Below are 9667 nucleotides of genomic sequence, written 5' to 3'. Positions count from 1 at the left end.
CTTTTTTGAGGGCCGCTGCTGGCTTGGGTCTTGCTTCACCAGCCCTGGCAAGACTAGGGGTCTGGCCTCTGCCGGTCTGGCCTCTGCCGCTGATGGGGTAGGCTTTGCCAATGCCGGCAGTAGGGCAGGGGCCTCGTCCTCATATGAGGGGTAGATCTTTTGATTTCTCCTCCTGCCCTCTGTGGCTGATGTTGAAGGCTTTGCCAATGCCGGCAGTAGGGCAGGGGCCTCCTCCTCGTATGAGGGGTAGATCTTGTTCTTCTTTTTTCTTTTTAGAAAAAAAGCCATCCTGCAAGATGCAAAAAGATTAGGAATTATTGGGAAATGATATACAATGAATTGAAAAAACTGTTTAAAAAGACTTTTGTTAAGAAACCAGAAGCATTCCTTCTAGGAATTTTAGACCAAGATGTAAAAAAAGAAAATTGGAAATTATTTATGTATGCAACAACAGCAGCAAGAATTTAATTAGCACAAACTTGGAAGACAGAAGAAATACCAACGAAAGAACAATGGCAAGGGAAACTTATGGAATATGCAGAACCGGCAAAACTAACAGAAAAATTACATGAAAAGGACAACAAAGACTTTAAAAGAGAATGGGAACCATTTACAACATATATGAAGAGGCAACATAAAGAAATGGACTCATTGGCAGTGAACAATCACAACTGTCTACAACAAAAAATAAGACTATATGTATTGAGGAAATTTTGGGGAAACATCAAATACGCAAGGTGAACAATAGGGAAATAAAACAAAATGTGAGTACGAGGGAAGTCCAGGGGATGAGGGTCGAAATATGAAAAATTGTTAAAGATATATTGTTAGAAGTAGAATCCATGGAAAAATAAAAAAAAAATTATTTTAAAAAAATAAATAGAATCTCTGGATAACAAGTATCATTTTTAGGTAATCTATTAAGACTGGAATATGATATTCCAGTTTTGATTGCTGGAAATTTAGCAATTGGGAAATATTATCCTGGATATTGACAGAATCTGGGAATGATTCAAAGTATTTGGTATCGTATTTTTATTTGTAAACATTGAAATGAGGAAGTCTTTTTACTCAGAGTGAGAAGGATGACCAAATATTTGACAGACCTGGAAATAGCAAGCTCATGTAGATCCAAGGGGGGAGGAAGTGGATACCGCGGAAGAATATTGTAAAATTTGTGGAGGAAAATGATCTGACATGATCTACTATTCCAGCCTGGTTATCTCTTCCTAATTCTGGGTGCTGTGTTTTATTATCTCTTGTGAAAAGGTCTTTTAATGTACAGTCAGTAAAAGCCTGGATGTAAGGCCTGCCTTTTGTGTGAATAGTTTTGTTTTCGTTTTCTCATTATGGGTGGATCCCAAGACAGACTAGGTCTGGCTGAAGGTCTGCCCTGAAACCTTGCTGGAAGGATCTCCCCTTGGTGGGCCACTTTGAAGGAGTCGACTCCTGCAGGCGGCTTGTCTTGTGTGCGGGTGGAGGCGCGCTGCCTGCAGAAGTGGACCCTGGGACTAGCTACCTGGAAAACCTCTGTGCCTGAGGACGCCACAACTCCTGTAGCCTCTTCAGGCTTTGCCCTCGGATGGGAAGAGCATTGCACCCGGGAGAGGGAAAGGGGAATCAAACAGGCACTCAAGGGATAATTTCAGAGAAAGAGCTTTATTTCTATCATCCGGGCTTGGTAGAAGGAGCTAGTGTGATAACTTCACAAACAAGCACAAGTTCACAGCCATTTGCACAGAGCATATATTCCCCTCCAGTTCCCTCCCCCTTCTCCCCCTCCTCAGGAGTCCTGCCTCATGAGTTTCCCTGAGCATGAACAGAAAGCTCCTGTCCTGGGACTCTTGGGACTCTTGGCGCCCTTCCCAGGAAAGAGGGATGAGAAGCCAAGAGGGTTGAGAAGCCTTGCGTTCAGCGTGTCCAAGATGTGTTGCAACTGGATGAGGTAAGACTCAATTCCCAGACCTGCTTATTCCTGGCATTGACAGAGCCTATTCATTAGCTTTTTGAAGGCTTCTTGTACTGATAAAAAATAACCTTTTGCTTATGCAGCAGCATCTTGTGAGAAAGCAGAGAAGAGCAGAGAAAAGCTGTTGTAGACGAGAGAAAGGGGAAATTTGGTTTTGAGGCCTGGGGTGACTTTGGGCCTAGGGGGGTCACCTGTCCTCACCTCCTTCACTCCCTGGCTTCTCCCCCCCCCCGGAGAAAGGGGAAGGCATGGACAACAGACAGTTGCTTCAGGACACCGCACCCCATCAGCCTCGAGCAGTACCTGTTCCGCCTCCAAATAATCATTTGGGCTTCTGTGTATATTCCCAGGTTGTACTTTCAGTTAGTTGGAAGGGGGGGGCGGTTCTCCAGCAGATGCAGGAGTGAAACGCTATCCCTTTCGTTGTGTTGAAAACAACAACTCATCAGTGGGAGCCTCAGCTTCTGATCCTAAGGATGAGGCTAATGCTTCTGGTCCTATCCCTGAAGTTCTTTTATAGGTACTGAAGATTGACTGGATATTCTGTTTATTGGTTTGGTAATGCTGTGTGTCATTTAAAATGTGGTTGAACAACTCACACCGCTCATGTGATGTCTCTGGGAAGTCAGCCCAAATCACGGCCTGTACCGCATCCCAGACAAAAAGGGTACGTGAGCCTTAAAAACCCTTTTGGATCTCTATCCCAACAGAACAGCTGCATTATTTCTCTGGGAAGGTTTTAGTTTAGGTTTTAGGATCCCAGTTGCTTCCCCCCCCCAATTCAGGTGACCCACCAAATCAGAAATCAGTTAGAGAGATGCCCAAAGTGGCGCGCAAGAAAATACTTAAAGAAATTAAGGCAGGGAGGGCAGCCGGCCCCTTTTCTGTCCCTCCCATAGAGGGTTTGCATATATCCCCATTAGGCATCGTCCCCAAAAAGGCACCCAGTGAGTTTCACATGATTCACAACCTATCCTACCCAAAGGGAGGGTCCGTCAATGATGTGATACCTCAGGAACTTTGCTCTGTGAGGTATGCCTCATTTGACCAAGCAGTTAAACTTATTCGCAAATTTGGAAAAGGTGCGTTGCTGGCGAAATGTGATATAGAGTCTGCTTTCTGACTCCTGCCAGTCCACCCGGAAGATTTCCGGTGGCTGGGTTTTAAATCTGACGGGGCATACTATGTAGACACAGGACGCGGGTGGCGCTGTGGGTAAAACCTCAACGCCTAGGACTTGCCGATCGTATGGTCGGCGGTTCGAATCCCCGCGGTGGCGTGAGCTCCTGTCGTTCGGTCCCAGCTCCTGCCCACCTAGCAGTTCGAAAGCACTCTTAAGTGTAAGTAGATAAATAAGTTCCACTTTATAGCGGGAAGGTAAACGGCGTTTCTGTGTGCTGTGTTGGTGCTGGCTCGCCAAAGCAGCTTCGTCACGCAGGCCACATGACCCGGAAGTGTCTCCAGAGAGCGCTGGCCCCCGGCCTCTTAAGCGAGATGGGCGCGCAACCCCAGAGTTGGACGTGACTGGCCCGTACGGGCAGGGGTACCTTTACCTTTACTTACTTTGTAGACAAAGCAATGCCTATGGGTTGCTCAGTGGTCTGTGCAGCCTTTGAGGCATTTAGTACCTTTTTGGACTGGGCGCTTCGTTTTAGAATAGGCTCTGAGGGTGTGTCGCACTACTTGGATGACTTTATTCTCGTAGCTGATAGTAGGCATAAGTGCTCGGCCCTTCTAGAAGCCTTCACATCTTTAGCAGGACAGCTGGGAGTACCTTTGGCTGCAGATAAAATGGAGGGCCCAGCTACAACTATGGTTTACCTAGGCATTGAGTTGGACACAGTCGCCCAAACTTCAAAACTCCCTAGTGAAAAAATGGTTGCGCTTAGGGACCTCATTCAGCAACTTCTCCCTCTAAGAAAAGTTACGCTCAGGGACTTCCGGGTTAGCGCCATCGTCTAATGATGGATTCCCTCTGAGCTCCGGAGGGAACCGGCTCCGCAGGATTGGGTCTTGTCCGCGGCAGCCACGCGGGGACCCTTAAAAATCACAGGCGTGGATGCCTGTGAGCATGGTGACTCGGTGGGCACCATTTGCGCCCCCCAATCTGCGAAGGAGCCTTTTTAAAGGCTCCGGAACGGGGACAGGGTGCGGCGCGGTGCTGTGAGTAGACTGCTCCTTCTGCGGAGTGACTTTTTCCTTGGAACAATTGGACTCTAAAGTAACAACCCGTGAGTAGTACGGAAATTGGAATTTAAAGAAAATTTTGTTGAATCAGGAACGAGCAGGGAAGGGTTAAAAAGGAAGTCCGCCCCCCCCCTTTGTAAATAACCTAAAGCAAAGGGCCTGCTAACTAAGGTCAAGAGAATCTTTTCTTTCTTTTTTCTAAAAGACTTTAACTTTCACGTTCTGACATTATAAGAAATTTTACTGGAGGATAAAAGATTAACTTTGGGAGCTGAAGTTCCACACCCCCCCGGACCCGGGAGCGTCCCGCGAGAGAGCCTGTTGATGAAGTATTGAAGAGTTTGACAGCTGTCAAGTTAGCTGTCAGAAGGAAAAAGAGAACTTTGTTTCTGTTGTTTCTGCTGGTTATATTTGTTACAATTTGTTGAAAATAAGGAAGGGCTGATACAAACTAACTTGATTTTTGGATTTGAGCTGAAAGGAACATTAAGGAACCAAAATCCCCCTACAGGGGGTTTAGGGACATTACAAGAATGGCTGGAGGAGGGAAAATCCAGGCTGAATTGGATAGAACATTTGTTCTCTTGGGAAAGTTACAAGGCCAAATCGATGTTTTGGCTATAAACGTCACAACTTTGGACTTAACAGTAAATAACATTGTTGAATCTGATAAGGATTTGAAGCAGGAAGCCCATTCAATTGAACAAATAGAGAAACTTGAGAGCCATGAGAATATGGAGGAGACATATGTTGCCCCTGAAGAAAAGGTAGGAGCAGCTGTAATTTTGCAGATGTTAAAGGAGAGCTGCAATTTGAGGCCTGACATGATGGCAACAAAGGAAAATAAAAACCTGATGTGGAAAGTCTGGCCTGAATTGGAGAGCGGAAAACTGAGAGATCTCCTTGTGTGGAGATCTGAAGACCAAAGGATTATAAATTTGATTAAGATGGAAGTTGAAGCTTTGGGGACATTTGGATTTGAAAGGAGTATGAAACAAGATTTGGAGTACCCCATAGACATTACTTTTAAGTATGGAGGTCTGGCTGGAAGAAACATGGATCCTGTTGGGCCGGAGCCTCTCCGAGATTTGGGGTTTAACATTAAGGACTATCAAAAAGACCAGCAGAGAGGAATTGAAAGAGATTTAAGAGCCTCGGATGTGAGATCTCCAGGCTAAACAGTATATTGAGACTGGTGAACCCTTGTTGGGGACTGAAACCAGGAAAGGGGTGGGTGGAGTTAGGGAATCCAAAGGGTATATAATTATAACTTGCTCTGTTTTTATTTTGTTTTGCTATCTGTATGGAAATTGGGAAAGTCGTGGAAGGGAAATTTTGGTCGACTTTAGGAAAAATGTTTAAGAATGAGTAATGATGTATAAGTATTGAGGTTTAAGTTTGGATAAGTTAAAATTGGTTTCTAAAATGGTCTAAATTAAATGAAAATAAGGTTTGCAAAAATAAATTGAGGAAATGGAAGGAAGAAAAGTAAAATAGCAACAAGCTAAAATTAAATTATTAAGTTAAAGTTGAGAAATAAGTAATAAGGACTTGCCGAGTTAATAATTTAAATTGGAATACAAGAAGGGGAGGTGTAAGGAGGTCTGAGAAACAAGTTAAATGAAAATATGTAACTGAAATTTTATGTGTTTTTAATTGTTTTTTTAAGAATTGGATTTTTGTATTTTTGTTATTTTTGTCTACTTTTGTTTTTGTGTGGTTTTTTGAAAATGCCAATAAATATTCATTTAAAAAAAGAAAAGAAAAGTTACGCTCAGGCAGATTCAGCCGTTGTTAGGCCATTTGAACTTTGCTTGCCGGGTGGTTTCCCCAGGCCACCCATTTTGCGGTTGCCTCGCGAGGTTGTCAGCAGGCTTGTGGTCACCCCATCACAGGGTTCGCCTATCTAAAGAGGTAAAATCCGATCTGGAAGTCTGGCTGAAGTTCTTGGAAAGGTATAATGGTGAAGAAGCAACCGTTGGAACGCAAAGGCAACGCGGCCAGTACCAAATGCAAAGGGGTAGCGACAAAGACGTGTCCTTTTAAGCCTCCCTCCTTTTGCTCCACCAAGCCCCCCCAAAAAACGTTAAAGGTGCCCCACCACCCTGCGAATGCGGCTAGAAATAAGAACCCCCAGCCAAACCTGATCTGTCGGGCGAGCTGTGCGCTTCCAAGTAAAAGGACTAAACGGTGATGGGCTGGCGCTGAACGTGCAAACCACGTTCCGCAAAGCTCTGCTGCAGAGAAGCCACCCAGAGAGAACAGAACACCCGGTCGATGGGGTTTTCCAGCGCAGTTTCAGCCCTGCTGTTTCGGAGCTAAATGGCTCTGGCTGCCGAAGCGGCTGCCTGGAACACGGGTGGGCTTGAGGCAGGCAATCTGATGGGAGGCACAACACCGATGCGCGGGTAAATCCAAGTGAAAATCGATCACCGAAGGAATTGAGATACACAGCCTAAAGAAAAGGTAAGCAAGAGACAAAACAACATTAATACAAACCAAAGTGGGATGGCTGGCCAGGTGAAATTTTTAAATTCATGTTTACAAAACTTTCTTTCTTGACTTCCTCACGCCTCCCTTTTTTGTGTTCCTCTTTGTCCAATCAAATACAGCAAATCCTTACCCTCTTTAAAAACTCATTTCTAATTATTAAAATCACTTCTATTATGTCTCCGATCTTTCCTCCTTATGTTTAAACACCTTTAGCATATTGTTTACTTTTGACATAATATAACTTTAGTCTTTCACCCTATTTCTATTGCATTTTTGCATACTTTTTAACACTGTATCACTAATGCCATATTATTTTTATGTCCAACATCATTTTAGCATTCATAAACTTTGCAGTGTTTCTGCAGGTAGTTCTTTAACTTCTTCCAGTCCTCTTCCACCGCTTCTTCTCCCAGGTCTCGGATTCTGCCAGTCATTTCTGCCACTTCTGTTTTTTTTTTTAAAAAATATTTTTATTAAATTTTCACATTTTATAAAGACAAACATACACACACAAAGACAAAGACAACACGTATAAAATTTCATAACCTTACTTTCCTAACCCCAGTTCTTGACCTCCCCCCACCCCCCCTTCATACATCCTAGTTCAATTACATTAACTCAGCAAATTCAAATCTCTCATCCATTACATATTATTACTATATCTATATAAATATGTTTGGTTTTTTTTTTTTTTTATAAAAAAGACCATTTACTTGGCCAGATTTTACTTAACCAATTTTCTTATAAAACATTAAAACCTTTTCTAAGGTCGTCTCGAGTTCCTTCCACGAATTTCCTTTTAATCTTAAAAATAGGTCATAATAGTCAAACACAAAAGTCATAAAGATTTAAAAACAAGTTCTCTTTCCCCCCCCCCCAGCCCCGGTTTCTGTCCCTTCCAAATGTCCCCCCATCCATAACAACAGTTTTTAGCCTGGGTTCCTCACATCTGAGGCCTTTAAGTCCTTATCAGTCTCTCTTTGCCGATCTTGTTGGTAACCCTCCTCATTGGTCCTCAGGTTTCGGGGAAATTTCAGCTCAGTCTCATCAAAGTTTCTTCCATCCAAAGTACTTGACACCAGCTGCTGCAGAAGATCAACCAGTCCATACTCAAATAGGAAGCCCCGGTCATATTTCTTATATCTTTTAAAGTCAGGTGTTCCAGATGTTCCAGGGGCTTCCTCCCTCCTCTTTCGCATCTTTCGCAGATTTGTAATCCAAGGGTCTTCTTCTTTGTATTCTAGCAATGAAGGCTTGTGGTTGGTAGTCTCCATCTGTACTAGCCCTTGCTCACACTCCCCCTGTTCCAAAGTTATCTCTTCTGATTCAGCCGCAGATTTTTCCCCAGTCAAATCCATTGTACCTTCAGCAGAGTCATTTATTTTAGAGTTCAAGGTTATGAGTTGTTTACTCATGACCATAGTCTGCTCCTCCAGTTTTCCCACAAGAAAAAACATTCTTTCTAGCTCTGCCTGTAGTTTTCCATCTGCAGCCATTGCAATGTTTCAATGTTTCCCCTAGGGGGATTCTAGTTACTTAGTAATCTTTTCCAATAGTCCTTTACTTTGTTATTTCCCTACTTTGTTTCCAACCACTTTAGTTCGAATGTAACAAGTTAAGTCCAAAAAGTGTTAAATAATAAAGTTTTTCACTTTCGCTGCCCGTTTGACAGCTCCTTTGACAGCTGTCAAACTCCTCGTTCCTTATTCTCCAGCTCACATAAAAGGACACCCCCGGGTCTGGGGGGGTTCAAACAAAAACTTCTAAAAAAACACTCTTACTCTCCAACACACATCTTCTTCTGCCAAATTCATGCAAATCTTATCTTTTACAGAACACCAAGGAAAGAACTCTCCACCTTAGTTCTCCGATCTTTGCTTTAAATTTTCTGTAGGCAAGGGGGGTGCGGACTTCCCTTTAGCACATCCCCCGATCGTGCCGAATTCAAGGATAAGCTTTTAAGAGTCCAAATTCCAATCTACTCACGGATTAATTAGAGTCCAAATTTCAGGGAAGAAAGTCAGCGGTCTCCGGCCATGGCTCGCGGCTTCGCTCCACTGCAGTAGCGGTCTACTCACAGCACCACGCCACTCCCCGTACCCTCTCCGCAGCCTTTAAAAAGGCTCTTCGTGGGTCGGGGGGGGCGCTTTAGGTGCCCGCCGAGTCACCAGGTCCGCAGGCTTCCGCGCCTGCGGTTTCTAAGGGTCCCCGCGTCGCCGTCGCGGTGAGACCCGTTTGCAATGGAGCCGATTCCCTCCGGAGCTCGGAGGGAATCCGCCATTACTCGGATCGCGCTAACCCGGAAGCCTCATTTCTGCCACTTCTGCCAGTCTATTACTTGCATCTGCCATTCTTCCAAGGTGGGCAAATCTTGTGTCTTCCAATACTTTGCGATAAGTATTCTTGCTGCTGTTGTCGCATACATAAAAAACGTTCTATCTGTCTTTAACACCAATTGGCCGACTATACCCAAGAGAAAGGCCTCTGGTTTCTTAAGGAAGGTATATTTAAATACCTTTTTCAGTTCATTATATATCATCTCCCAGAAAGCCTTAATCTTCGGGCACGTCCACCAAAGGTGAAAGAAAATACCCTCAGTTTCTTTACATTTCCAACATTTGTTATCAGGCAGGTGATAAATTTTAGCAAGCTTGACTGGGGTCATGTACCACCTATAGATCATTTTCATAATATTCTCTCTTAGGGCATTACATGCCGTAAATTTCATACCGGTGGTCCACAACTTTTCCCAGTCAGCAAACAAAATGTTATGACCTATGTCCTGTGCCCATTTAATCATGGCTGTTTAACTGTTTCATCCTGAGTGTTCCATTTCAACAGCAAGTTATACATTCTTGAAAGGATCTTAGTTTTAGGTTCTAACAGTTCTGTATCCAGTTTCGATTTTTCCACCTGGAAGCCCAATTTTTTATCCAAATTATAGGCCTCTCTTATTTGATAATAATGAAGCCAATCTCGCACTTTGTCTTTTAATTTCTCAAAACTCTGCAAATTCAT

The sequence above is a fragment of the Podarcis cretensis genome (genome assembly GCF_951804945.1).
Source record: "Podarcis cretensis genome assembly, chromosome: 1".
NCBI classification, from domain to species: domain Eukaryota; kingdom Metazoa; phylum Chordata; class Lepidosauria; order Squamata; family Lacertidae; genus Podarcis; species Podarcis cretensis.
Note: the sequence above shows the minus strand (reverse complement) of the source record.